The 27,967-nt window shown below is 41.7% G+C and overlaps 1 protein-coding gene across 8 annotated transcripts in view; it reads left to right on the plus strand.

Annotated features, from left to right (window-relative positions):
* PPARGC1A (PPARG coactivator 1 alpha) overlaps positions 1 to 27,967 on the plus strand; it is a 716,069-nt gene that overhangs the window by 437,758 nt on the left and 250,344 nt on the right. The gene's annotated exons all lie outside the window — the stretch shown is intronic.

Genomic DNA, 27,967 nt, shown 5'->3' on the forward strand with positions numbered 1-27,967 from the left:
TTTATATTAAGGAATTGATTCTTATTCAGTGGGGCTGGGAAGTTCCACAATTTGCCATCTGGAAACTGGAGACTCAGAAAAGGTGATGTAGTTCTGGTCTGAGTCCAAAGGCCTGAGAACCAAGAGAATCAGTGATGTAAGTTCCAGTCCAAACTTGAAGGCCTGAGGACTTGGAGAGAGAATGATGTAAATCCTAATCTGAGGGCCAGAGAAGTCCCCACTCAAACAAGCAAAGAGAGCAAATTCCCCTTTCCTCTGTCTTTTGGTTTTATGCAAGCCTGGAAAATCCCATGGATGGAGGAGCCTGGTAGGCTGCAGTCCATGGGGTTGCTGAGGGTTGGACACGACTGAGCGACTTCACTTTCACTTTTCACTTTCCTGCATTGGAGAAGGAAATGGCAACCCGCTCCAGTGTACTTGCCTGGAGAATCCCAGGGACGGGGGAGGCTGGTGGGCTGCCGTCTCTAGGGTCGCACAGAGTCGGACACGACTGAAGTGACTTAGCAGCAGCAAGCCCTCAATAGATTGAATGATGCTCACCTACATTGGAGAGGGCAATCTATCAACACTTTATACTCAGTCTACCAATTCAAACACCCTCACAGACATACCCAGAAATAATATTTAACCAAATATCTGGATACCTTGTGGTTTTGTTAAGATGTCCCATAAAATTTACCATCACTGAATTATTCTCCTAGAGCCGTAACAGAGGGCATAGCCCTGTTGATTTTGTACTTCTGTCTTCCATAACTGTGACAGAATAAATTTCTCTTGTTTTAATCCATGCAGGTTGTAACAGTTTGTTATAACAGCCCTGGGGGACTAATGCTGAGTGTGGTATCTAAGGGCACCAAACACAGAGAAATTTTGACAGAGTGATGGTTTATCTTTGCCCAGTCTCAAAATTAATTATTAATTAAAAAGCACTTTTATGTTACAACATAATCTGCATACATATTCTCATTCTCATAGAACATAAATTATTCCATAGAGCAGAAAAAACTAAGGCTCAGTGAGTTAAGAAATTGCCCAAGTTCCCACGACTAGTGAGTGGTATTGAGGTCCTCTGGCTTCAGTATTCACGCTGGAACTAGGGTGATCCCTTCCATGCAAGAATTAAGATGTAGTCTCTTGCTAAGTCATCAGCTACCACCCAGGGAAATTAGGAGGCAGTGACCCTGTAGGCTGTGGGTAGTTCCCCTGAGAACTTCTGTGCTCAGTAGGGCTTACAATACTTGGCTGTGTGGAAAGGCTTACCTCTTCCCCTCCAAGAGCACTGGCTGTGTAAAAGACAAGAACAAGTGAGGAGGAGATTGTCATGTAAGCTGTATGCAAGGAGTTTTGTGACTCTTGCCCACTTGAAATGTTTCTTTGGGTGCTGCTCAAGTGACCTTGTGGCTTCTGAAGAGTGAAGTGTGCTTTCTAGTGGCCAGCCCTGCCAATTAGCCAAGGGCCCCCTGCTCCGGTAGAACTCTGTGTCACCATGTGTCATTTTGAGATGCACCCACTGCACTCTTGGCTCAGAGGTGCTGCAAGCTGAGTATACGATGCCTAAAATGTTTCAGAGCCATTGAATGTCTGTTAGTTCAGATTTTCCACTCCAAGCTCTGGATTAAAGAAGCAATCTTTTGACAGGATGAAACCTGTTTGTGCTTGGTCCTATTTCTTCCTAAAACAAATCCAACATGGCTGCCCCCACGCCTATGCAAGGTGTCTGGGAGGTGGCCATGATTTTGACTAATGAGGTTGTATTTCCTAATACTTTCTGCTGTGCTTGCAGGCATCAGAGTGGTTCTTTTAAGAGACTCATCACCGTACAACTCAGATTAGAATCTGACCCTCAAGGTCTTTTAAAAGAGGAAGCATTTGTGAGAAACTTCAGACCAGGATGACAAAGTGGCATCTAATTTGCTTTCTCGGTAAGTGAGAGCTCAGGGAAGCTGAAAAGGAAGAAAAGGGCCTGACTCAAAGACAGACTCAGTTCTTTCGGTAAAAGCAGCAGGGATCCTTGTTATACTCAACTGCCATCTTGCACAAAAGAGCCCCAGCCTAGGAGTTATGGTTGACATCTCTTAGAATTCAATTAGTGGTAGTGCAGTGACCCAATTTAACACTTTGTTAAGCGAAAGCCAGTGTACACATGTGGCATTTCCAGGCCAAATTGATCTACATAGATGATATACTCAGAATCGGAAACTGTTGGTTCTTTCTTTGCCCCCAAATTGAGGACATGTAGTTTCTTTCATATGTCCTTCTGTTCCTTCCTAAGTTATTTATACTGTGACAGGGATAGTGGAGGATACAAAAATCAACAAAATGACAATTTTCAAATTCTTTACTGTATGCTGCTACTGCTAAGTCACTTCAGTCCTGTCCGACTCTGTGTGACCCCATCGACGGCAGCCCACCAGGCTCCCCGTCCCTGGGATTCTCCAGGCAAGAACGCTGGAGTGGGTTGCCATTTCCTTCTCTAGTGCATGAAAGTGAAAAGTGAAATGGAAGTCGCTCATTCGTATCCGACTCGTAGTGACCCCATGGACTTCGGCCTACCAGGCTCCTCCGTCCATGGGATTTTCCAGGCAGGAGTACTGGAGTGGGGTGCCACTGCCTTCTCCGTCTTTACTGTATAGTAACTGTTAAAAGATAGAAGCAATAACTATGACAACCATCACACACACACAGAAATCATAATTGTGTATTAACTATTCTACATATTTAATCCTCAAAATCATTTGGCATTGTTGAGCCCATTTTTCAAACAGGTAAACTAGGTCTGGTAGTTTACAGAGAGGTAAACCAGCACCAGATAAATCACTGGTGTTGGGCTGGGGAGCAGTGAGCAGGAAGGTATAGAAAAGATGTCATACATGTTATAGATGAGGTTACATTTGAACTGCCTTGGAGAAGCCATTCTGTGTTGGTAGGAGAAAGAGACGAGCAAAGACATGGTTATAAAGTATATGGTACCTCCAGGGAATGGTGATGTGATTCATTTGGAATCCACAGTAACACAGCAGAGAAGGGAAAAGTCAGAGTAAAACTAGTGCCGGATTATTAAGTGTTCTGAATCCCAAGCAATAGAGTTCAAACAATTTCTTCCTTCAGAAGGACATGAGGAGCCCTTGAAAGGTTCTGAACAGAATGGTTGGGGGTGGGGAACAATTGGGGCTGTGCTTTTAGGAAGATTAATTTGGCAGCAGTGTAGCTGATGGAGTTGGGGATGTAGGATCCCTAGGTGAGCTAGAGATGACAAAGAGAGAGCTCTTCTTTGGACTTCTGAGTCCAGTTGCATGCTTATTCTTTTTAAGATTAGACTTCATCTCCTGATTCAGTAGGAGAGGATCGGTGTGGTGAAAGGATGAAGGGAAGACATCACAGTTTGCTGACCCCAGGAGCTGCCTATAAGATTAGTAGCTTCATGGCAGATTAGGAAGTCATGAGGGACAAAAATAACATTTGAGGACCGTTGATGACTGATGTTAAAGGTCATCACCAAAATTGTCAAGGCAATCTTGGTTAACCAAGAAAATAATGTAGGATAATTGAGGCACTCCATGACTATGAAGTATGTGAACTATAGGGTTTATGTATCCATGTATTCTTAGACTTTAATAAATACTATTTCACCTTTAGTACAAGTGATGCATTCTAATGCAATTTATTTCATTCCATTCTATTTCCTTTTTAAAAAGGTCAGTTGCTGCCAACTAAATATCCATGTATTCTTTAAAATTATGAACACCAATGGTGTCTTTTCTGCTGATCTTATTTTAGGGGACGGAAGAAAGAATAATTTATATGCCCATAGGGCACATACAAGTTTATATAAACTATATCATGGTATTTAAACAAGTTTATATAAAAATGTGACTTTTAAATACAGGGTCATTAAGATGACTGCCACTGGAAGGAAACATCAACTAAGGTTTTTTTTCACATGGTCTTCTGTTGACATTAATATAGTCTGGTGTCTGTTGCATTGGATCTTATGTTCCCCTTTGAACCAGTGCATCTTAAATTTTAATAGCAGCTGATAGAGACCTTAAGGGATTCAAGCACAATGGAGTGATGAACTTAAGCATTCATTTTTTGTCCTCCCCCCTCCCTATAGAAAGATGCTCATTCTGGACCATGGGGAAGGCATATCGGCAGAGAGGGTGACTATTTAAAATGGAATTTATTTTTCATCCCAATCCGTGCATGTTTCCTATTGGGGGTAACTTGGTGTATACATTTTTAATATTGTGAAGCCACCAGTGTTAATAAAAAACAGCTGAATACATATCAGAATCCTTGGAGATTAAGCTTTGGAAGGCCGAGTGAGTCTGGTAGATGGTAAAACTTAAAGAAATCTCTTTCAGAGATTTTTTTTAAAGACATTTACTTATCAGTAGACCAGATGGCACTTGAAATGATGAATAATAAGCTTTACAAGTAAGTAAAACATTGGCCAATGGAAAAACATTCTAAGGATATATGTGATAAATACTTAAATGATGTGACAAGCATGGAAAGCAGTAAAATTTAAGATGCATTATCTTGTAATATCTTTTATAATTCTTCTTTATTTGGATATTTTTAGGGATGGAGTGCTTTCTTGTAACTTTGTATTCCACAATCTAATATCCAAATTTGTTCTCTTCAAAGAATATGGCAACCATAAAATTCTCTTCTAAACATTAAAACTGTTTTTTGGGATCCATGGGTATGCCTCAAGTTGTCTATCAGCTCTTTGAAATAGTATCAGAAAATTCACATGTGTGTGACTATATATTTTGGCAGAGAGAGATCTCTATTATAATTGTTTTTTTTTAATTAAGGCTCTCAAAGGGATCTGTAACCCACAACAGGCAGAAGACCACTGTGTTAATGGAAGGTAGATAATATCCGGAGTGTTCTAGCAGATAACAGATGACACATTCAAATGGGATTAGACCTTAATGAAGAAACTATTTTCTAGGATGTGGGAAGGGTTAAAGGAAATCAACAAATGATGAATCCCCAGGATTAGCAATAATGGGAGGCCAGGACCACCCTCAGACCTGAAGATGCCAGGAAAGGGAGCTTTTTCAGAACCTAGAGAGCTGTAGCCAGAGCTGTGGATAGGGCACATCTCAACTGTGCAGCCTTTGCTGGAGGAATGAGGTCTCTTTCAATCTCTGCCCATCTAGGAGGATGTTGGAGGGATAATATCCACTTCACTTTTCTTCTGGCCTTAGACTTATTGTTGAGTTCTGTGCCTGCTAAATTGCTTCAGTTGTGTCCAACTCTTTGCAACCCTATGGAGCCCAGTCCACCAGGTTCCTCTGTCCATGGGATTCTCCAGGCAAGAATACTACAGTGGGTTGCCATTTCCTCCTTCAGGGGATCTCCCTCACCCAGGGATCAAACCCACGTCTCTGATGTCTCCTGCACTGGCAGGAGCATTCGTTACCACTAGTGCCACCTGGGAAGCCCTACTATTAGTGCTTCCCATCTCTCAGTCTAGTCAAAAGTGGAAGGCAAGAAAGCCCAAGGACACAAACTCTAAAGATCAGACTCTGGAGTCAAGGAATAGAGAAGGGTGACACACAGATCTTGAGGACCAAACAGAATGTTCAGCACAGTGAAACTTAGTCTGCTTTATCATAATCCCAGTGTCTGTTTTCCTATTGCCAACATGAACTGAAGTCAAGTTCTGCTGTAGTAACTTACTCAGTTTAGAAGTATTCATAGCCTGTGCGTGCATGCATGCTGAGTTGCTTCAGTTGTGTTCAACCCTTTGTGACCCCATGAACAGTAGCCCGCTAGGCTCCTCTGTTCATGGGATTTCCCAGGCAAGAATACTGGAGTGGGTTACCATTACCTTCTCCAGGGGTTCTTCCTGACCCAGGGATCAAACCTGTGTCAAATGTGTCTCCTGCATTGCCAGGCAGATTCTTTACCACTACACCACCTGGGAAACTATGTTTTTTTTTTTCAGTCTTCTACTTCTTAAGGAAGGTTTCTGTTTGAGCCATGTGAACAACAGAGGCTCAGCAGGTTAAAATTAATTTTGTGTTAAGATAAGTATTATGGATATTGGGGAAATCTTAAGGCAGGTAGATATCATGTGAGCATATTTTGCCAGAATGGTAGAGAAGCAAAGAAGACAGTCGTTATTTACTCCCTTCCAGTGAAACCAAACTATGACTGTCCTATATTCAACAGAATTTGTACTTTATTTTTATTGCAGTAAGGGACTCAGATCTGGAAGCTGCAGCATGGCATTAACTCATTGTACAGAGTTCATTATTGTAATTAGACTGCTTTTTAAGATTATTAGTGGACTCACTAATGTACTCTTAAAAAGCTTTATTTGGAAGGAAGTCAATAGCCAAAGCCAATAGAGCCGACGAGCTTGTGCCACGCGCTCTGTTGCTGAAAATCATGTTATCAATTTTCATGTGACTGTTAATCAATTAGAGTGACAGAGAGATGATTTGAAGTCAATTTTCTGTTTATTGCTAAATTAGCATTTGATCACATGTGCTTATTTTGAGTTTCAAAGAAGCCATGGTTTCCTTTGTCAAGAGAAAGAATGGAGGTCAGTGATGGGAATAATCATTTGTGATTTTTTAAATATTTGCATATTAAGATGCAACTTAGTTACAGAGCTAAACTGGCAGATGGCTGTATGTGTTTGAGTGGGGACAGCTGGCATAGGAAGCCTGACTGGATAAAGTGTTGAACCCAATGCAGGCATACCTAGTCAGGATATAACCCAAGAAATGAATCAAGCACCAGAGGTTTAGTGGGTGGATAACATGTTGTCTTCAAAACAAAGAGGGATCCAGTGTTTCAAATTGGGAAAGTATGCTGTAAGATTACTGTCTTTCGAATGGAAAGGAAAGATATTCTGGCTATGTGTGGCACAGTAACCACAATTATGTTGTGGCCAAATTGTTGGTTAGATATTGAGAGTGACAGTAGGATTTAAGTAAAAGGCTCTGCAATGGTACATGGCTAGCACTGGACAGGATGGTGGTTATGAGGATGGTGATAGTGGTGGTTGATTTGTTCCTGAGTGCTTATTGTGTCTAATATTATGCTAAGTGTTTTAGGAAACACACATTGTCAGAGGAGTTGTTCTCTATTTGTGGCTAATTGCTTTAGCAATTATCATCTCTGTTTAACAGAGGAAGAAACAAAGACATCTTTATTTAACTAGATAATAGTATCTAGTTGCTCTAGGAGTTACTATATTTAAGAAGTAGCAAAGGCTTAGAAAGATTAAGTGGCTTGTACAGTGTCAAGGTTGAATTTTGTCCACTTCCAGAGACTGTCAATTTGATTGTGATGCTGAACTTTCTGAATCGGAGTCAGAAGGCCTCTCTTTGCAATTTATAAGCTGTCTGATCTTTGAGCCTCCATTTCTCATGCCTAAAACAAGGGGTTAAGTGAGATGAGCTCTTAGGATCTTTGTAGCCTTAAATATTCAGATTCTAGAACTATCCAGAAGGGAGCAATTCCTCTCAAATGTAGAATATTATGCCAATATTCCAATTATAAATCAAATACTAGGGAATCTGGAATGCAGACATTATATTTCTCATAAGAACCTCAACTCCTTGTAATTGCGTATTTTCAATTACTCAGTGGTGTAATTGAATCACTAAAGTATGGCTCCTTAATTTATGTTGGATAGCAGGTGGACAAGTTTACTATCAGAAGTGTTGCACATTCTGACTTTTCTTTCTTTAAGATATGCTTCCAGTTGGAAAGCAGAATAAATTACCAAGGGTTTGTCGATGATTCACAGTTATGGAGGGAACATTAAAGCTTTGGGATGACAGAATGTATTTTGTCCATATATCTGGACAAGTGAAGTTGAGTTTAAATTACTTATGATAATATTTAATGGTGGGGCCAGTAAATGCACTGTTGTCTATTTCGTGAGTGTAATTAAATTGTGTAAGACAAGACCTCACTGTGGCTCTTAGCTATTAAATCTCTGTGGCGACGTGAGGTGAGGCCATCAGGGTTCTGTGGGGAATTACCAAGCCTGAGGCGTTAAGAAGGAGGATTTGCCGGCTTCTGCCATATATCACTTGCTTTATTTGGATTCTGGAATGCCTATCTCAGGGCAGTGTCTGGGGTGCACTTACAAGGTTTAAATAGAAATTAAACTGGAGATAGGTCCACTGCCGAATATAGCTGTTTGCTTTCATAAACATAACCGGAGGGGGAGAGAAAAAAATAAAAGAGTACTGAAAGGAAAAATCCAAGCCACCAGCCATGCAAAAGGACTCTTTTATTATACTGGCCAAAAAGTTCATTCAGGTTATTCCAGAACATCTTACAGAATAACCCAAATGAACTTTTGGGCCAACCCAATACTTTGAGGATCCCAGAGGGAATATCAGTACTCTGAAAGAGAGCAGTTAGGATGGTGTCAGGGCTCTGATCTGGGGTGCTCTCACTCGAGACTCCCTGGGGGAGGGAATGAGAAGAACAGGCTAGATCCAAATAACTTTGGATGGTCAGTATCAGGAGAGGCAATTACTCTGGTACCCAGCTCCTGGATAATAAATATCATTTATAGACTTTTTTCTAAGCTTGAGTTATTTTCCTATTAAAGAAAGGTTTAGTCACTTCTACTGCACCCAGGTCAACTCCTCTTTGGGTTAGTACTGTGCACGCGTGTGTGTGTGCTCAGTCGCTTCAGTCGTGTCTGACTTTATGATCCCATGAACTGTAGCCTGCCAGGCTCCTCTGCCCATGGAATTCTCCAGGCAAGAATACTGGAGTGGGTTGCCATGCCCTCCTCCAGGGGATCTTCTTGACACAGGATCTAATCCACATCTTCTGCATCTCCTGTGCTGCAGGTGGATTCTTTACCATCTGAGCCACCAGGGAAGCCTTTGGTTAGCCCTAGAGTTGAGGTAATCTCATCTAGAAGTGTCAGAAGTGACAGAGAGATCCAGACTAGGTTTATAGAGGGAATGAAGATAAGCCTGAGGGCTTCCCTGGTGGCTCAGATGGTAAAGAATCCACCTGTAGTGCGGGAGACCTGGCTTTGATTCCTGGCTTGGAAAGATTTCCTGGAGGAGGGCATGGCAACCCACTGCAGTATTCTTGCCTGGAGAATCCCTATAGACAGAGGAACTTGGTGGGCTACAGTCCATGGGGTCACAAAGAATCAGACATGACTGAGTGACTAAGCACAGCAGATAATCCTCAACCAGAGAATTATACCCAGTGAAGCCATCAGCCCTTTATGTTGTTTTGTTCCACAAGGTCATAGCATTCTCTTGGTCATCTACTTATGTTTGGGCAGGTATTTACTTCACAAGGGGGCTTAGCTTGAGAGGGCAAGTGGGGGGCTGAAATCCAGTCTATCCTCAGCTTGCTAAGCTGTGTGTCCTGGTGTGGGACTGCTTGTGCTGGAAGAAAGGGGTGTCTTTGATTTTTCAAAAGCTGCTGTTTAGGCTAGCAGCTGCCTGGATCGTTCTAGACATTTAGGTCAACACAAATTGTTGAGTACCTCCTTTGTACCAGGCACCATGCTAAGTTCTGGGGGTATGGGATGAGCAAGCCATGGCTTCTGCTTTTTAGTAGTTTGTGGACTCATAGGGCTGGCAGCCAGGTAAATGGATAAAGGCGCTGTTGTGAAATATATGCAGTGATAAAAGTATTATATACACAGCAGGTCTTAGATACAAAGAGGAGAGAGACTGAGGTAGATTGGCAAGGTTGAGGAAGGGACATATACAAATACCAGTGCAATACACATTCACACGTGCAGAAACCTACACTGAGTTTTTTCTTATGCCATTGGCAAATCTGTCAATAACCAAGAAATGAATGCAAAGGTACAGCTAAGGGACACCCTGCTTTCTCTGCTGTTAATAGAAATAATACTTAAAAATGAAATCATAATTGACTGCCATATTGACAGGTTTCCACAAGCATGTCTGTAAATAAATTGGAGTTGAAACTCCACTGTGATCTTGAAAGATCATTTAGTCTATCTTAGGTGATATTTACTCAAACATTCAGAAACAGTTTAAATGAAGGTGAAACCAGGAATATGACTCAATTGTAACTAATACCTCTTGAATATTCAGTTTTAACCCTGATCATTCTTTTTTTCTGAAACTCAAAGATGAAGTCAACCTAAAAATAGTAATAGTAGCTAACTTTTTTTTTTTTTTTTAATTTATCTGGCTGGGTCTTTGTTGCAATGTGCAGAACTCTCAGCTGTGGCACGTGGGATCTAGTTTCCTGACCAGGAATCAAACCCAGGCCCCCTGCATTGGAAATGCAGTCTAAGCTACTGGCTCACCAGGGAAGTCCCAGTAGCTAACTTTTTATAAGCATCTCATAGCAATCTTATGAAGCAGCTTCTATTATATTAAAGATATATTCTAATATATTAAAGATAAACCAAGACTCTGGGATGTTAAGAAACATTGCCAAGGCTTCTAAATGGCAGATCCAAGAATCAAAGACAGGTTTTTCTGGCTTCAGAGACTGTATGCTGAATTGTTAAGTCATGATGATGCTTCCTGAGGAGTGACCAGAACTGGTTAACAGAGGTCCTCAAATGACCTGTCCGTTCATTAAAATGGGGTCTGTATTTAATAACTTTTGTATTATCATAGAATATTTAGGTTCTCCAGAAGGGCTGTAGACTCTTTGAAATGAATAAAAAAATAGAATATAAGAGTAAATTACAATAGCACAGTATTTACTATGTACCTGACATTGTTCTGAGTACTTCGTATTACAATTTAATTTTGATCCACATACAAAAAATACAATAAAGTAGGTAAGTGCCTTAATCTTGTGTATACTCAATGGATCTTTATATGTGTATACAATACTTCCAATATTCCAGAAGATTCCCTTGTCCCCTTTTCAAGTCAATACCCTACCCAGCTGGTTACCACTCCCAGAGGTCTCTTCCATCATCATCATTTATTTACATCTGTTCTTGTACTTCATGTCAACAGAATCATACGTTACTGGTTCTTCTGTGTCTACCCTCTTTCGCTCAACAAATACCTGTGAGATTTTCTCATGATGTTGCACATATCAATGGTTCTTTATTGCACTGCTGAGCACTATGTGTTATTAATTTACCACAATTTATTTGGTCCATCTCCTGTTTGAGTTGTTTCCAGTTGGGGGCTAATATAATTAAAATTGCTAGAAACATTTTCATACATCACTTTTGGTCGACATGTACTACTCAGTCCTCTTGGACGTGAACCTAGGAGTAGAGATTCAGGGCTATAGTGTAGGCATGTGTTTGGCTCTCAAAGATACTTTCAAATAGTTTTCCGAAGAGGTTGAGCCAATTTACACCCACCACAGCGATATTTGAGACTTTAAGTCACACGTTTTAGTCCACATTTGTGCTAATACTTAGGACTGCTAGTCTTTTTAATTTTAGCTATTCTGATGGATATATATTTTTTTAATAGTAGTATCTTATGTTTTTTTTTTCTTCTAAATGCTTCACATTTAATCCACAAAATAGTCCTTGGAGATAGGCACTAACATTATACCCATTTCACAGAAGAAGAAACTGGGGCACAGAGAGATTAAGTAATTTGCCTAAGGTCACACAGCTAGCCAGTGGCAAAGCTGATATTTGAACACAGTCTCATTCTACAGTCCACAATCCAAAACCTTTTGCCACACTATGGGGCACTTATAAGAAGTAAGCAGGTAGATGTTCTTTGGGATTCTTTTATTTAAGTCTGTGAATAGTATATTCAAATATTTTTGCCATGGCTGTTTACCAACAGTTTGAATATTTACTTAATTCTATTTATTTATTATTTTATTAAAATTTTTTATTGGAGTATAGTTGCTTTACAATATTGTGTTAGTTTCTGCTGTACAGTGAAGTGAATCAGCTGTACATATACATATATCCCCTCTTTTTTGGATTTAAAATATAAGTCATTATAGCCTCTTCTTAAGCTATTGCATCTATGTAAACACCAATTACTTTCATCTTAATAAATATTAAAAGTAAATACATAACTCCTAAATAAAAGGTGTTTGTGAACCATATAAAGTCACCTTACATGTATACCATTGTGGTACTCATAATTTGGGAAACACTGATTTAAACCATGTGATCATCTTCCTGATAAAAAGCACATATTCATTTCTCAGAAGTTTCTGAAAATTCTCTTGCTATATATATTGATGAAAAAAGCAACATTAAATTCAATGCATTGGCCCTAGAGGGACACAGACACTGCCTTAGTAGTTTCAGTAAGTGCTTTGCACACATTTACTATGTCCTAGGCATGGCTCTCTAGGAGGCAGACTGATAAACAAGACCCAGTCTTAGTTACAGAGATTATAGTCTAAGGAAAGAGAAGGGAGAATTAGGTAAGACCCTAGTGGTAACGAACCTGCCTGCTGATGCAGGAGACAGAAGAGATGCGGGTTTGATCTCTGGGTCAGGAAGATCCCCTGGAAAAGGGCATGACAGCCCATTCTAGTATTCTTGCCTGGAGAATCCCAAAGACAAAGAAGCCTGGCGGGCTACGGTCCATGGGGTTGCAAAGAGTCAAACACAACTGAAGCAACTTGGCATGCATGCCTGCACAAGTAACAGTACTGAAGGCAGGATGTGCCACATTGTTTAGAGCTGCTCAGACTTCTCCACGGCGTTGTCTTCAGACGGCTCTGTTGTGTCTTCTGGATGCGACTCAGCACACTACTGAGACAGCAGTTGATTATCTGCGACACTTTTTTACCAGAGGCAGAAGAAGCCATTCCCTCTTTATCTTCGATCACTTCCTTTTTAAAATATTTGTTCTTCTTTAAAATTTAATCTATTTCACTTTTATCACAAATACATAAAAAAGAAAACAGTATAATGAACCAGTATGTACATGTTACCATCTTCAACAATTAACAATTCACAGCCAATCTTATTTTTCTAATACCACTTCCTCCTCTCATATCTTTGAAGCAATCCAAGATATTCTTTCTTTCGTATTTTACTGTGTATGTTTAAAGAAAGACAATCACAATGCCACTGGAAAATAAAAAAGTTTAGCAATAATTCTTATTATCAAATATGCAGTCGATGTCAAAACTTCCAATTATTTTATAAATGCCATGTTTTAACATTTTGTTTGAGTAAGGACCTGAACAAGGACCTAAATAAGGTCCATGTGTTGCTGTTGGTTGATTTGTCTTTTCAGCTTCATTTACTCTATAAATCCACCCCCCATCTCTTTTATTTTACTATTTAACATATTTATTGAAGACAGATCAAGTCCAACTTCTGAGTTTAGAGTAACAAACTGGAATATTAATATTGGGGCTTCTTTTCTCTGCATCTTCAGTATCTTGAGGGGAAAAAAGATCTCAGGACTGACTCTTGAGTTACTCCTTTGGAGAAGTAATGAAGCTTCTTTTTTTGCTGTTGCTGTTTAGAAATATATTTTTTGCATGTCCAGCAGACAGCTACATAATTATTTATTTATGTTATGACATTGTTAAGCTGTCCAAGACTCCACTCACCCATGTGTTTAGGAAGATGAAGGCACAATGGATCACTCACCATCCTAAGGCTTCCAGGCTAGATTTTGATATGAAAGGTATTTTCTGAAAGAAAATCGACCTGAAAGCAACCTAAATGTAGCAGTAAATGAGTGTAAGTTGGAGTTAAGCAGCTGTCACCAAGTTCCTGATTGCCCCAGTCTCTCCCAGTCGTCTGAAGCCATGTCTACGGAACTCTGCCTGGTCAGTTTCACGCAGGTAGCAGCATGATGCAGGAGTAACCACTTTTATGCACCTGTGCATATGCCTTTGCCCCTGTATCATCCACTCAAAGGCATTTTGGAACAGCATTTTTTTCTTTTTTGGTAAGCAGCATATAAAGCTAAATTGAATTCAAGGCTAGTAAAAAAAGTGGCTTATGTTAGAGACAAGAATGTATTCTTTCAACTCTAAATGGAATCACAAAAACCTGAATGCAAGGTGTTATTTCCTGTGGGGAGAGAAGGATTATTTCCTCCTGTGATACCTCTTCACTGCACTACTTTTGACTTACTCTTACACTGTTGTCTAATTGGTGTGTGAGTGTGTGTGTACATCTGCTTATTCCTTCTCTCTCCTTTATTATGAAAATAGTAAAGTGCTACCATTATGTTCCAGGCAATGTTTAAAGCACTTTGTGTATATTGACTTATTTGATCATCACAATAACTTTTCAGGGTAGGTATTTTAATTACCTGCATTATACACATGAGGAAAATGAGGCAGAGTTACTGGTCCTGGATCACACAGTAAGTGATGGAGCAGGAAGTCTGGCTTTGGAGCCTGTGTTTTTAACTACTGCTCTGTTCAGCCTCTCTAGAGTTGCATATATATTCACTGTGGACCACATGCTCTTTCTGAACTGTTGCTGGGGCAATTCTACAGACTAGCTGTGTGACTTTGAACAAATCGCTTAAAGATCTCTGCTCCTAGGTTTTTATTATCATTAAACTGGCAAAATAGCTCATGAAAGGTTTTCGTGAGATCAAATACTGTACTATTAAATATTGAAGTGTACCTGTCCCAGAGAAGCTGTTACATCAATTGAATTTGGTTTCACAAGCCTTAGTTGAGCATCTGTTCTGTACATGGCACAGAGGATACAAGAATGGCCGAAACAGACATGTCCATACCTTCTCTGAGCTTCTTATCCAGTAGAAAGAGGACAGAATAAATACAGTAGCCAATCTTGACAAGTGCTGATAAAGAAATAAATTACTGTTAGTTTCCCTATACCCAATGAGCCTTCAGCTTGGCTTATAGGAGAAGTTGAGCAAACACTTGTAAGTGAGATGAGATGGACTACATCAGCTGCTGAAGACCATCAACAAATGTGACTTAAAGATGTAAATGTCAGATGAGGGTGTGACCTGAAATGGCAGAGGGTGGAGCACAGCTGACTCAGATCAGGAAGACAGTTAGGGTAGTGGTCACTGGGAGATGGGTCCCCAGGAGCAGGGAGAGCCCTGTGAACAGATGACTGAGTAGAAAGACAAGAGGTATCATAAGCTGTGAGCTCTTTCTCTGCTCTTGGCCTGCTCTGGGACCATGGACAAGGTTTGTAGTCCTTAAAGGTTTTTTGCCTTTGGCTTCTGCCCTTCATTTTTTAAAAGTAGACTGGTAGTATGTTGTTGTTTTTCAGGCACTAAGTCATATCTGATTCTTCATGTACCTCATAAGATTTTTATAATTGTCATGTCAAAAGGTTATGAGAAAATGCAACCAGATTCTTAGAAAAGTATCTGATATGCGGTAATTATTTTGTGAATGTTAGTTATTATTATAATTTGTTATTGCTGCTAAATCATGGTTAATTTCCTTTGTTTTTAGAAGCCTCAAAAAGTGTCATATGGAATCCTGGTGTGGTGGAAAGATTGAAGGACAAGAAAGATTCTTGTCTGGGGCTTATTCTACCACTGTTAGACGGTGGGACCTTCGAATTGCCACGTTGTCCCTTTGGGTTCAGTTTCTCCACAGGCAGAATCTGTGTTGAGCTGGGAAAGCTCCGAGGTCATTATTTGCACACCGGGATTCTCTGATGGTCTTCTAAGATTGTATATTGGACTCCTGAAGATACCCAGAGAGATGGATTATCAAAAAAGCTATCATGTATAAAGGTTTTGACTGTCTCCCAACCCATGGACACTTGGCCATGTCTGGAGACATTTTTAATTTCCCAGAATGGGGGCTTGCTACTGGCATCTAATGGGTTGAAGCCAGGGATTTTGCCAAACATCCGGCAATGCACTGGGGAGTCCTCTACAACAAAGAGTGACCTGGGCCAATGTATCAATAGTTTGAAGACCGAGAGGCCCTTCCTCATTATGTACCTTGTGTTTTCTGAATGCAGGGGTTGGGCCACAACTGTGTTTGCATCCCAGCCCCCATCCACAGTTGGTTCATTAGGCATCTTGGCCATTTGAAGGGTCACATACAAGCTTTGTTCTTGGGGAGCCTTTTCTTCTTGTTCTCTTCTGTCTGTGACAGACAGTTGGGAACAAGGAGGAGGTGTCATACAACATAAGAAATGGAATCAGGGATCCCTTAGAGAGGAAAGCATGAAACAACTTCTGTATTAAATGGCCATAAAAGGAATGGAAGGGACTCCCCATCTCTCTGGCTAAGGGACTGATGGACAATTAGTGATTAGATTCTCCTGGGAATCCCTTTGTGCTGCTAATTCCTTCACTCACTAGATATAGAGTCCCTATTGCATGCCAGCCTCTGTGCTGTTGCTGAGGGTATGGAGTAAAGGATGAAATGAAGCAAGGCTCTGCTCTTTTATAGGAGATTTCCTGTGCCTTTTGCCTTTTCATCCACAGGCAAGTCCTCCGTATCCTTCCAGACCCAGCTCACAAAAGCTTCCTTCTCTAACTCTCTGGAGTTGAGCAGACTTCCCTCCTGTTTCTTCCCTCTGAGCCTTGCATTTGCCTTGTTACTCAGTTATCTGCTTCCCTGCAGAGACCAGATCTGATTCTTTATTTCCTGAATATCTTGCCTTGTGCATCCTGAGTATCTTGTCTCATGCCTAGCACTGAACAGGCAAGAACTGTTGAAAGGATGAGCGAGAGAATGAATGAATGAATGAATGGGGCAAGGCTTCACAGGCTGGCATTCATGCTGTTTTAAGAGTTCTCCTCCTTTTTACCTTCATCCCAGTCTATTCTGTGAATTCCAAACTGGAAAGAGAGAGGGGAAAGGTGAGGAGGACAGCTTTCCCATCAAAGTTTCTCTAAGGTTGCATAGAGGTGACCGTCACTTGGAGAAAAGAAGGCTAGTGGGATCTGAGGGCAGTTTGAACATAAGCAAGAACTGTGAATGAGCCAGTGTTGTGGGTCAGGAGCGTGAAGGTGATCAAGGGAAGTAGTGAAACTGTATTATAATAGAGCAGGTAACTGCTCTATTATGGGGAAATATTAACGATCTCCATAAAGATGGTATATGACTCAAAAGATATTATTTTTAGTAGATGTCTTCAAGTTGTATGAATTAATAAGGAACAGCTTGGGTAGTGGAACTCATTAACTTCTCAAATCTACCTTATTTACACCGAATGTAAACCTTTCCCAGACTGGTGGCATCAGCCATTATAAATGATGTTCCCAGTGAGAACTGTATTTTCTGATAGAGATGATATTTTTACCTTAGGGTTTAGGGGTGGACAGGAAACTTTTGGATGCATCAGATACCTTTATGTAGGTGACTTCATCTTCTGATCTCCCCAGTCCTCACTGAAACCAAAAGTTTGGGCTCACTGCAAAGACACAACCAATCAAATAGCAACTGTTTTCATTAAACACTATTGTGTAGCAGTTAATTCTGTTCTATTAGAGTCACTTAGGTTGGTCAATGGTCTGTTGTCCTCATCAATAGGTTATTAGTGTTAATTTATAGTTCAGTTCCTCCCTTTTACTTCACCAGCAAAATCACTCTATCTGCATGGTGGGTGGCTGATTGTTGAGTGGGGAGCCTCTTTCTCATGTTGGTTTCTTCCTGAAAACCCCATTCCAGACCAACACACCTCCTTTATAGACTCCAGGGCAGCTTGTACTTCATCCAGCAATTGTTTAATATAGAACGTTTCTCTCAGGTCTTCAGTCAAATGGCCTTGTTTACTGACTTTTTTTTTTTTTTGGCAATGATATGAAAGTGTTGGCTTTTGTATTTATTATTTTTCTCCTATAGTCTAAGAGACATTTTGGAGTCTTGGTTTTAAATAAATAATAAGAGTGAAATGAGTCTATTGATGTAGTTCTCAGACTTTCATCATTTCCTTCTCCCCACCTACCTCCACCAACTGCTGCATCATCTGCTTTGCAGAGAATGGAGACAGCCAAAGGAGTCTGTTAGGGCTTTTCAGTATGGTGCCCTTTTTAACTTTGACTGTAAGGTAGGCACTGTCATCCCAGTTATTAAGATGGGAAATCCAGGATGCCAAAAAATAGATAATGCAAAGTTGACAGAGTCAGTAAGTGGAGAACTGGGATTTCCAATCCAGATTTATCTTTGCTCTAATGTTCTAGTGAACCCCATCAAATATTATCTGTAAGGGAAAGGAGAAGACCAGGGAAAGGGTAAGGCAAAGGATTTTATACCTGGAAAATAGGAGAACATTGGACATGGAATGCAGGGGAAAAGTTGAGGCGTTGAGTTATTTTCTACCATTTCTACTCCTGGGCATCTTGGAAGTCCACTGAGCTGATCCAGCAAAATCCTCAAAACTTCCTCATGGTCTCTCCCCATATATCATGAACCAGATCTTAAAAAGAGTCAATCTCTGGTCAGTAAAGTTACCAGCATCGTATGTCTTGGGATTTATCTTCTTGATGCTGTTTAAATTTTTAACTACCTTTCTAGGAAGTAGAGGAACTGTGTAGCAAATAATGATATCCTTAATACTGATATTAATGAGTTTACTGAGAACTTTAACATAACAGGCAGGCATCTACACTAGTGCTTCTTAAATTGATTGTGGAGAAGGAACACCTCTTCCTTTTTATTTTTGTTAAAAAATTTCAATATGTCATGGACTGTTGCCCTATTAAAATATGATAACAATTAATAAAAATTTTTATAAAATGGCTTGGAAGAAAACTTATGATCAACATAGACAGCATATTAAAAAGCATAGACATTACTTTGCTGACAAAGGCCCTTCTAGTCAAAGCTATAGTTGTTTTCAGTAGTCATGTATGAATGTGAGAGTTGGATCATAAAGAAAGCTGAGCACTGAAGAATTGATGCTTTTGAACTGTGGAGTTGGAGAAGACTCTTGAGAGTCCCTTGGACTGTAAGGAGATCAAACCAGTCAATCCCAAACCAGTCGATACTAAAGGAAAACATCCTGAAAATTGGAAGGACTGATGTTGAAGCTGAAACTCTAATCCTTTGGCCACCTGATGCAAAGAACTGACTCATTGGAAAAGACCCTGATGCTGGGAAAGATTGGAGATAGGAGGAGACGGGGATGAGAGAGGACAATGATGCTTGGATGGCATCACCAACTCGATAGACATGAGTTTGAGCAAGCTCTGGGAGTTGGTGATGGACAGGGAAGCCTGGCATGCTGCAGTCCATGGAGTGGCAATGAGTTGGACACAGCTGAGCAACTGAACTGAACTGAGCGTATACAAGCTGCAGTTTTCATTATTGGGGTCAATGGCCATAAAAATGATTCTCTTGGAAGGCTAATTTCAGTATTTATCTGATCATACACTGGAAGACCGACATGGTCCATGGACCACACTTTGAGTAGCTCTTCCCTAAGCAACTTACACGTAGTTATTCTTGGGAGGATTGTTTTTCTCACGTTATAGGAGGAGGGATGGAAGCATGGAGGGATTAACTTCCCAAGGCTGAAGAGCTAGTGAGATGAAGAGCCCACACTGGAAGGTAGGCAGCTGGTACTAGGACTTTCCCTGTAAACTTCTTGTATTCCGTCTTGACACATACTACATGGAGTTAGTTGGACTTAGAATGAGAGAGATTCCAGGCTGGTCTTGACTTGATGTTTTAGCACCTGTATGACACTAAGTTTACATGACATTTCAAAGGCTCTTAGATGGTCCCTGCATGACATAGGTGCTCAACAAAGAGAAGCCATTCATTTTGACAAGGATAAAATTCCAAGTGGCACTTTGGTGATTTAGGGTAGACTATTTGATTTGGTGCACTTACTATTCCACATGCTGGTATGTCTCAACTGTCGTGTTTGTCAGAAAACACTTCATCAGTATTTTTTATTCCATGAGGTAAATTAAGTTTAACTTTATCATTTTAATCTCTCTGTGAATTTATTTCCAAACCTTGAGGAGAAGTAGCCAACTACAACACTTATTAGGAGAATGGATTTTGTTTCCTTGTGGAGCCAGTAAAACAACTAACTGCAGGGCCTGATGCCTGGTTCTAAATTCTAGCTTTTCCAATTACTAGCTGCGTACTCTTGACTAGGTTTATTTTTCCAAGCTTCAGTCTCCTTATCTGTAAAATGGGGATAATGATTCCATGAGCTATCTCAGAGTGTTGCCACGGGGATTCAGTGAATCAATGCGTGCAATGCACGTGGCACAGTGCCTTGTAGATAAAAGCGCTTAGCAAATAGTAGTCAATGTCATTGGTGTGGATTTGTGGAGAGAGAGGGGATTCCAAGATTCAGTTGATGTGGCATCTGGTTGAAAAGTTTTCAAAAATTGATGATAATATTAATGGTTAATTATTGGAACTATTTATCTTTAGCACTTACACATGCTGGAGCTAGGGCTCGTCATTTCCACACACGTTATTCTTGTAATTCTCTCAGCATTTTATGGACCAATAATTAAGTCTCAGGGGCTTCCCATGTGGTGCTAGTGGTTTTAATGAAATAATCTGCCTGCCAGTGCAGGAGATGCAAGAGAAGAGGGTTCAATCCCTGGATCTGGAAGATCCCCTGGAGTCGGAAATGGCAACCACTCCAGTATTCTTGCCTGGAAAATTCCACAGACAGAGGAGCCTGCCAGCTATAGTGCATGGGGCCGCAAAGAGTTGCACACGACTGAGCGCGTGTGCACACATGCACGCACACACACACATACACACAGTTAAGTCTCAGGAAAGTCAAGCTACTTGCTCTGTCTTCCATAGTGAGTGCATAGAGGCTCCCCAAGTAGAACCCAAGATCCACCTGACTGTACCCCACACTGGCTTCCACTTAATTCTACTCAGAAGCAAAACTGATAATAAATAATGAGTTAGCATTTGGTTAGTCCTAATTATTGGGCCTTGTTCCAAGGACTTTACATGAGTCATCTCATTTCTCCTTGCACAATCCCATAGGTACTACCATTATCCCTATTTTTACAGATGAAGGGAGAGAGTCAAAGGAATCAGGGGACGCAGGTAATGTGAAGGGGACCCCATGCTTTGAGTGCAGGCAGTCTGTTCTGTTGCCCACACTATGCTACAAATGGGGACACACACACACACACACACACACACACACAGAGCAGCCTGGAGCAGGGATATGTTGCCCTGTTTCTTGGATTAAATCTCTTCCCTCCTCTGGAGAACTGGAGGCTTGCATCAGGGCCCCTTTAAAGTCCTTTCTGCCTCTAAAAGCCTATGACTTTGTAAGTAGGAGGACAAAATACAGCTTTTCTTGTATGTTTCCACTGTGATACTGACCGCTAGACACTGGCTGTCATGTGAGTGGCTTAATTTGTACTTAGGCCCTATTTATACTATTTTGGGGAAAGGAGTGAAGATGGAGGCCCAGCAGAGCAATTTGAAGCACATTATCAGCTTCTCACTCAGGATTTAGTCCTGGAGTGCCAGTTCTCTTCCTGAACCCATACACCGGCATTGTGGGCTGAGAGACTTCTCTGGTTGGATTTCCTATCCCACAGCTTGCCTGTGCTCCCTGCTCCTTAGAGAAACTGCAGATGATTGCTTGTTGTGCAAAATGGGCGCTCCATGACTCAGAGAGAAGGACGGATGATTGCTTGGAGCAAGTGTGTATCTAAAGATTTGCCAATTTCCCCCATGGAGTCTTTGAATGTGCCATTGGTAGTGGCTCCCTTGTCGGTCTACAGAATAAAAAAATGTTTTTTGAAACTTTGAGCTACCTACACTAATCATCAGAATTCATTTAAAACGTGGTTTTGTCTTTCACTTAAATTCAAAGGGAGAAAGAGAGCTAAAAGATGATCATACACATTCATGTTGCTGACAAGGAAGCTGAAGATCAAAGAGGTGGCTTGGCCAAGCTTATGGAGCCCTTGATAATCTATACCAAGGGTTCCATTCACCCCTGAACCTTTATTCTGAATTTTGTGTTTACAAATATTTCTTGGAGGAAAAGTTATGTGGCAGGTATCAGAAATACACGGTTCCAACAGATCATGCACAAGTGGTATAGTTAGGTGGAGGGCAGTTGGGACTGGTGGAGAGTGTGGCTCCCTCCCTGGACACTACATACCCCATTGAGAGGAAAAGTCGCAATTTAGCATCAAACAGTTGTTACTGGGTGTCACACTGACCTAGTATTATCAGGCCTTTAAATTTTTCAAGGGAAGTAAATGTTGTGGACTTTATGTAAAATATTTTGGTTTTGCATTGTCAATTCATTCAAATGTTTTTAAGACAGTGCAGGCCAAACACAGCATGTTGGATTAGATATCCTTTATAGGTCCACAGGTTTGCAAACACAGATTTGTAACTCTCATCGAATTCTTGGATTCTAGAGAGAAGCCATGATGCAAAAAACGTAGGGAAATGCCAGTGCTGCTAAGGACAGTTACAGCGCTAGGGGACAGGTTTTTTCCTGCTTCTTTTCCCATTGAATTATATGATTTTTTAAAAAGTCATCTAAACCTGGAGTTGTATTTAAGTCAGTTGAGAGCAGCTCCTCCTTCACTGAACATTACATGTTATTTATGACATTGTCTCTTATTTTCTCTCCCTCTGTTGTACTTGAGGCCTTGCTGATTTCTGTATTAATATCCATACCTTCTTTCCTGATGACAAATGCCCATCTGTGAGGGGGTGAGGCATGGGACCAAGGTGACTGGCAGCTCAAGATAAGCATTAGAGACATGTCAAACTCAGTTAAATAAGAGAGATTGGAAATGGGGCCTGGGGCGGGGGGAACAGATCTGTGATTCTTACGGAGGGAGGAGAGACTGTTCCTTCTAGAGAGATGGGAGAAATGGATGTGAAATGAAAGAGACTGGAAATTTTATCACTGTAGATAAATCTCGGCTGCACTCTCCAAATCCAAGCCTCAGCTGTGACATAAAGATGATGCTATGTAGTCAAGTGTATTGAAACTCCCACAGATGTTTATTTGAAGTTCAGTGTTAATAAAATACATAGATGCCTCTCTTTATTTCTCTTTCCCTCACGCTCTCCCTCTCTGTCAATTTATCTCGTTTAGCACCTGAAGAATCCCTCTTTTCAGAAAACTCATTGCTATGCATGTACCATATTTAAGAGAGTCCAGGGACGAGGGATTATTTTCACTTAAGAAAGGAAATCCTGAGTTTAGGGACAGGGGCAATTGTATTGCAACTTTGTACTGGGGTAGGTTGTCCGCTCACTTGTCAAAAGGACTTTATCAGTCTTAGAAGTACTAAGTAACTTGTCATTACTTCTATAACAGTGGGAGATAATTAAATCCTACATGCTTTAAGGAATGAAGCCAGGGTCAGAGCTGTTTTGCATACAGCATGCACAGATCAGGTGAAAGTAGCCTGTTTAAACTGTCACTTGGTATTATATTAGCTATTAGATAAATGGTACAGAACTGTGCCGCACAGCAGATATTTGGCAGTGCCTCCCCATCCTTGGCTGTGCTATGGTGGGATGTAGGACTCTCTTATTTGGGGATAACTTGATACTCTTAGGCAGTCAGAGAGCTTGACTACTGGCTGGTCTGTTGAAATTGTCATCAGGCACCATCAGGCTTGGTGCTTTCCATTTCCAGGGAACCCTTGAAGTCAGTTTTTGAGAATGAGCTGGACATGACATGGATCTAAATTGCTGCCCATCAGAATTTGGAGACTGACATGCTGGATTTTGACCAGCCATGTGACAAGGCTGTTGAGAAAAGGCAAAACCAGAGATTGAGTTAAGTAGGAGGATGTGGGTGGACAGTAAGGATGGGGGAAGGAGCTGTTTTTTGTGAACTAAGCCAGGGAAGCACTGGCCCTTGATGTCATAGGAAGTTCTTGATTGATGCGATCAGGCACACATGGATTGGAAACCTGGGTCTGTTGCTCACTGGCTTGTGACTTAGCCTTTCGGGTTCCATTTCTTTGTAAGTTACCTGGGTCAGCACTTGGAACATAGACCATGTTTTTTACATGGAGGTCCTAGCAGAAGTCTGACCCTGAACTTAATAAGGTGTTCATTAGTGAGTTTAGCTTGAATGGTGATCCAAATAGAGAGGATGTTGGTCATTTTTTATTTGGTTGGTCTGTTGGTGTGTGCAGCCAGTGGTCCCCAGGTGTTGATTATACCTGTAACAAAGGCAGAAATAAGCAAATTATACCCCTATTTGCAATATGGACATCCCAGGACAGCATTTTAGCTATAAGCTTCCATTTAAGTTGGCTGCACTTTGAAATGCTCTCTGAAGAGAACCTAGATTCTGCCTGCTTGGGAGGTTTGTAACAAGGCAGTTTCAGCCATCTACTGTCAGAGATGCTCTGGGCTCTGATCACTCCACATGCTTTATTTTGACTTTCCTTTTGCCACTTTTTAATTCTACCTTGTGTTATAGTGTTTGGAGTTTTTAAAATCTCTTCTACACCAGATCACTGTGTGATCCAGATTTGATGCATCCAGAACATTCTTTACAGTCTCTGGGTACCATAGGAGCTAAGCAAATGTTCGTTGAAAGAATATAAACTTTCCTAAAAGGTTGGAGGATAGTTTCGTTAATCTTAGCTTCTCTTGCGTGTGTGCTAAGTCACTTCAGTCATATCTGACTCTTTGCAACCCTATGGACTGTAGCCCACCAGGCTTCTCTGTCTGTGGGGTTCTCCAGGTAAGAATACTGGAATGGGTAGCAAAATTTTCCAGGGGATCTTCCTGACCCAGGGATTGAATCTGTGTCTCTTTTGTCTCCTGCAGTGGCAGGTGGGTTCTTTACCACTACCGCTACCTCTACTTTAAGTGTTCAAGGGAAATGAGACTTCAGTCAGTGGCCCCAAGGGTATACACTTCAGAGTATATATGATATCAACTCTCATATCTACTCTCATATCTTTGGGGTGTCACAGCTAGAAAATTCTGAAGCCCAGAAACAAGAGTGCCCTCAGTATTAGAGCAGAAGCCTCACATGCAGTGCCTAAGAGCACTGGTCTCCATCTCTTCCCACTTATTAGTGAGGATTTCAGTTGGCCCTGTCTGTTCTTTTGTAAATCTGTTTTTGTTCTGTTAACCTAGACTTAAGAAGCTAGACTTAAGAAGCTACCAAAAAAAAAAAAAGGTGGCCTTGCCTGAACCACAGCAGAATGGAGCTGTCAAGTGGGCTATGATCCACCCCTAGCTCCCGGGGCCCCAGGGCCTCTGGCTGCTCTCCAGTCTGGGGCAGCTGGTGATGCCAAATTCAGGTTTGCTGTTCTGATTCCTGCTTCAGGAGGTGTCCTGTGCTCCCGTCTCACACCCGCTCCTGGGCCAGTCATTCACCTTCACCACCAGAACCACAAACACCTGATTCACTCCGGGGTATCTAGTGTGAGCCAAGGACTTTTCTAGGTTCCTAGTATAAGTCAGTGAACAAACAGGGAGAAAAGTCTTAGTCCTGTGGTGTTTGCATCTTAATGGGCAGGGGAATGGGGCCCAACAACATAAATACAATAGATAAAAGGTAGTTTTGTCGGGAGGCAGGAAGTGCTTTGGGGAAGCAGAGCAGGATGCTTGAGACACAAAGCGAGAGGTGGATTGAGACAGAGGGGATTTGGAGAGTCACACGCACAGTGAGAGACAGACAACCAGAGATAAGACAGAAAAAAGGAAGAGAGAAACGTTGAGGAACAGCGAGACGATGGACACATGGCAGAAAGGACAGAGTGGTCGAGCCAGAGAAGGGCTCTGCCTCCTAGGCGCTCGCCCATCCACCTGCTTCGGGGTCCACCCAGCCTTCTCCCGCAGCAGCTGCCTTTTTACACCTCGGCACAGCCAGCTTTGCACCGTCACAGCCGTCATCTCACATCACAGACCGGCTGGCGAGCTGTCAGGCCCCTCCCAGTTGCCCTGAGGATATACTCACCCTAGCCCTGGCCATTCCCTCCATCTCTGCTGTCACTTCTTGCCCTTTCCCTGTCCCACATCACACAGCTAAGGCGTCTTTCTTTGACATAGAGATCTTGCATCATCAACTCTGAAGTAGCGTCTCTGACCTCCCCGCTGTAGTCTGGGCTGGGGGCCCCGTTTTCATGGGCTGCCACCTTCTGGTCTGAGTTCCCTGTGAACTGAGACAGGAAGAGCTATGCTAATGGCAGATAACACACAAGACAGAGACTGAGGACTAGGCACTCAGCCCAACACACTCTTGTAATAGCTGGTTTAATCCTCCTTCCACCCTTCATGGTAAGTACTATTATAGTCTATGGGGTCACACAGAGTCGGACATGACTGAAGTGACTTAGTAGTAGTAGTAGTTTGAGGTAATGAAACTGTGGCACAGAGAAGTTAAGAAACTTGCCAAGGTAACCCAGCTTGTAAATAGCCTGCTCTGCTAACCTGAACAAATATGTACACATCGCTCTCATTCCTAACATGCCATTTATCACCATTTTTGTGATATTTCTGTGCCTCCCTTCCCCATCCCCCGGATTATACATGCATACTCCTGGACAAGGAGCTACTGGAAGACAGGGCAAGTGTCTTTGGTGTGTGGCTTAACGCTTGGCAGAAAGCCAGTTCTAAATCCATCCCTGAGGAAGGAAGGAATGCATTATGGCTAGAACACCCAAATAGGAGAAGGAATAGGAGGTGACCTCTGGACTTCTTAGCCATGGCTCTGCAAGACCTGCATGATGTTGTCCAGGGTCAGCCTGTCTGAGATCATAGGATTCCAGAGGAGAGATGTTCCTGGGTGAGGAGGCATTTGGAAATGGACGGCCTCTGCCCCTCCTGAGGCGGCTCCCTGGCCAACGGGCTCTCTGCAATTTCCCATGTGCCTGAAAGAGGCAAGAGGGCCACATGCAGGGAACCCTGGTTCCCTCCCATGGAGCAAGAAGCCTGCCTTCAAGCCAAACCTTTCAGGTGGCATCTCAAAAATTATAGAGGCTCTGCTATCCACAGGGCCATGCAGGTCTTTGCCAAGAAGCCTGAGTCATGGGCTGGAACCAGTCAGGTACTTGCAGCCTCAGAGCTTTTAGATGACCACTGATGGCAGGAATGGTGACCAGGCCACAGTGACCCGAGCAGAGCCATGGAGACTGCAGCTTAGCTCTTGTCAGCTAGCGCTTGGGTGGTGTTTGCATAGGGATTCTTGAGAGAATATTGGGTTTATGAAAGAACAGAAAGAGAATACAGAATCAGACTACCTCTAAAGCATTGACGTTCCCCAGGGGGAGAAAACTACATATGTATCTAGATGTCCATGTGCTCCATGGTGGTTTCAAATAGACAAAGGGTGGGTAAGTTCATTTGTAGCCTTTTTTAGATTCCACATATTAGTGATATTGCGTGATACTGATCTTTCTCTGTATGGTATTTCACTTAGTGTGATCACTTCTAGGTCCATCTGTGTTACTACAAATGGCATTATTTCATTCTTTTTTATAGCTGAGTAATATTCCACTGTGGGCTCAGTGGTAAAGAAGATACCTGCCAATGCAGGAGATGCGAGTTTAATCCCTAAGTCAAGAAGATCCCCTGGAGAAGGAAATGGAAACCTACTCCAGTATTCTTGCCTGGAAAATTCTATGGACAAAGGAGCCTGGCAGGCTACAGTCCATGGGATTGCGAAAGAGTCAGACACAATTTAGCAACTAAACATATACACACACATATATAGGCTTCCCAGGTGATACTAGTGGTTTTAATGAAAGAATCTGCCTGCCAGTGCAGGAGATATGAGAGACGTGGGTTCAATCCCCAGGTCAGGAAGATCCTGTGGAGGAGGGCATGGCAACCCACTCCAGTATTATTGCATGGAGAATCCTGTGGGCAGAGGAGCTTGGCGGGCTACAGTCCATAGGGTCACACAGAGTCAAACATGACTGAACTGACTTATTGATGGATATTTTGATTACTTCCATGTCTTGGTTATTGTCAGTAGTGCTGCAATGACCATTGGGGTGCAGGTATCTTTTCAAAATATGGTTTTCTCTGGATGTATGCCAAGGAGTGGGATTAAGAGATACACATTACTACATATAAAATAGATAACCAACAAGGACCTGTGTACAGCTCGGCGAACTCTTCAATATTC

The sequence above is a fragment of the Bos grunniens genome, chromosome 6 (genome assembly GCF_055505025.1).
Source record: "Bos grunniens cultivar Pamir isolate PY7600 chromosome 6, Bosgru_T2T1.0, whole genome shotgun sequence".
NCBI lineage: Eukaryota > Metazoa > Chordata > Mammalia > Artiodactyla > Bovidae > Bos > Bos grunniens.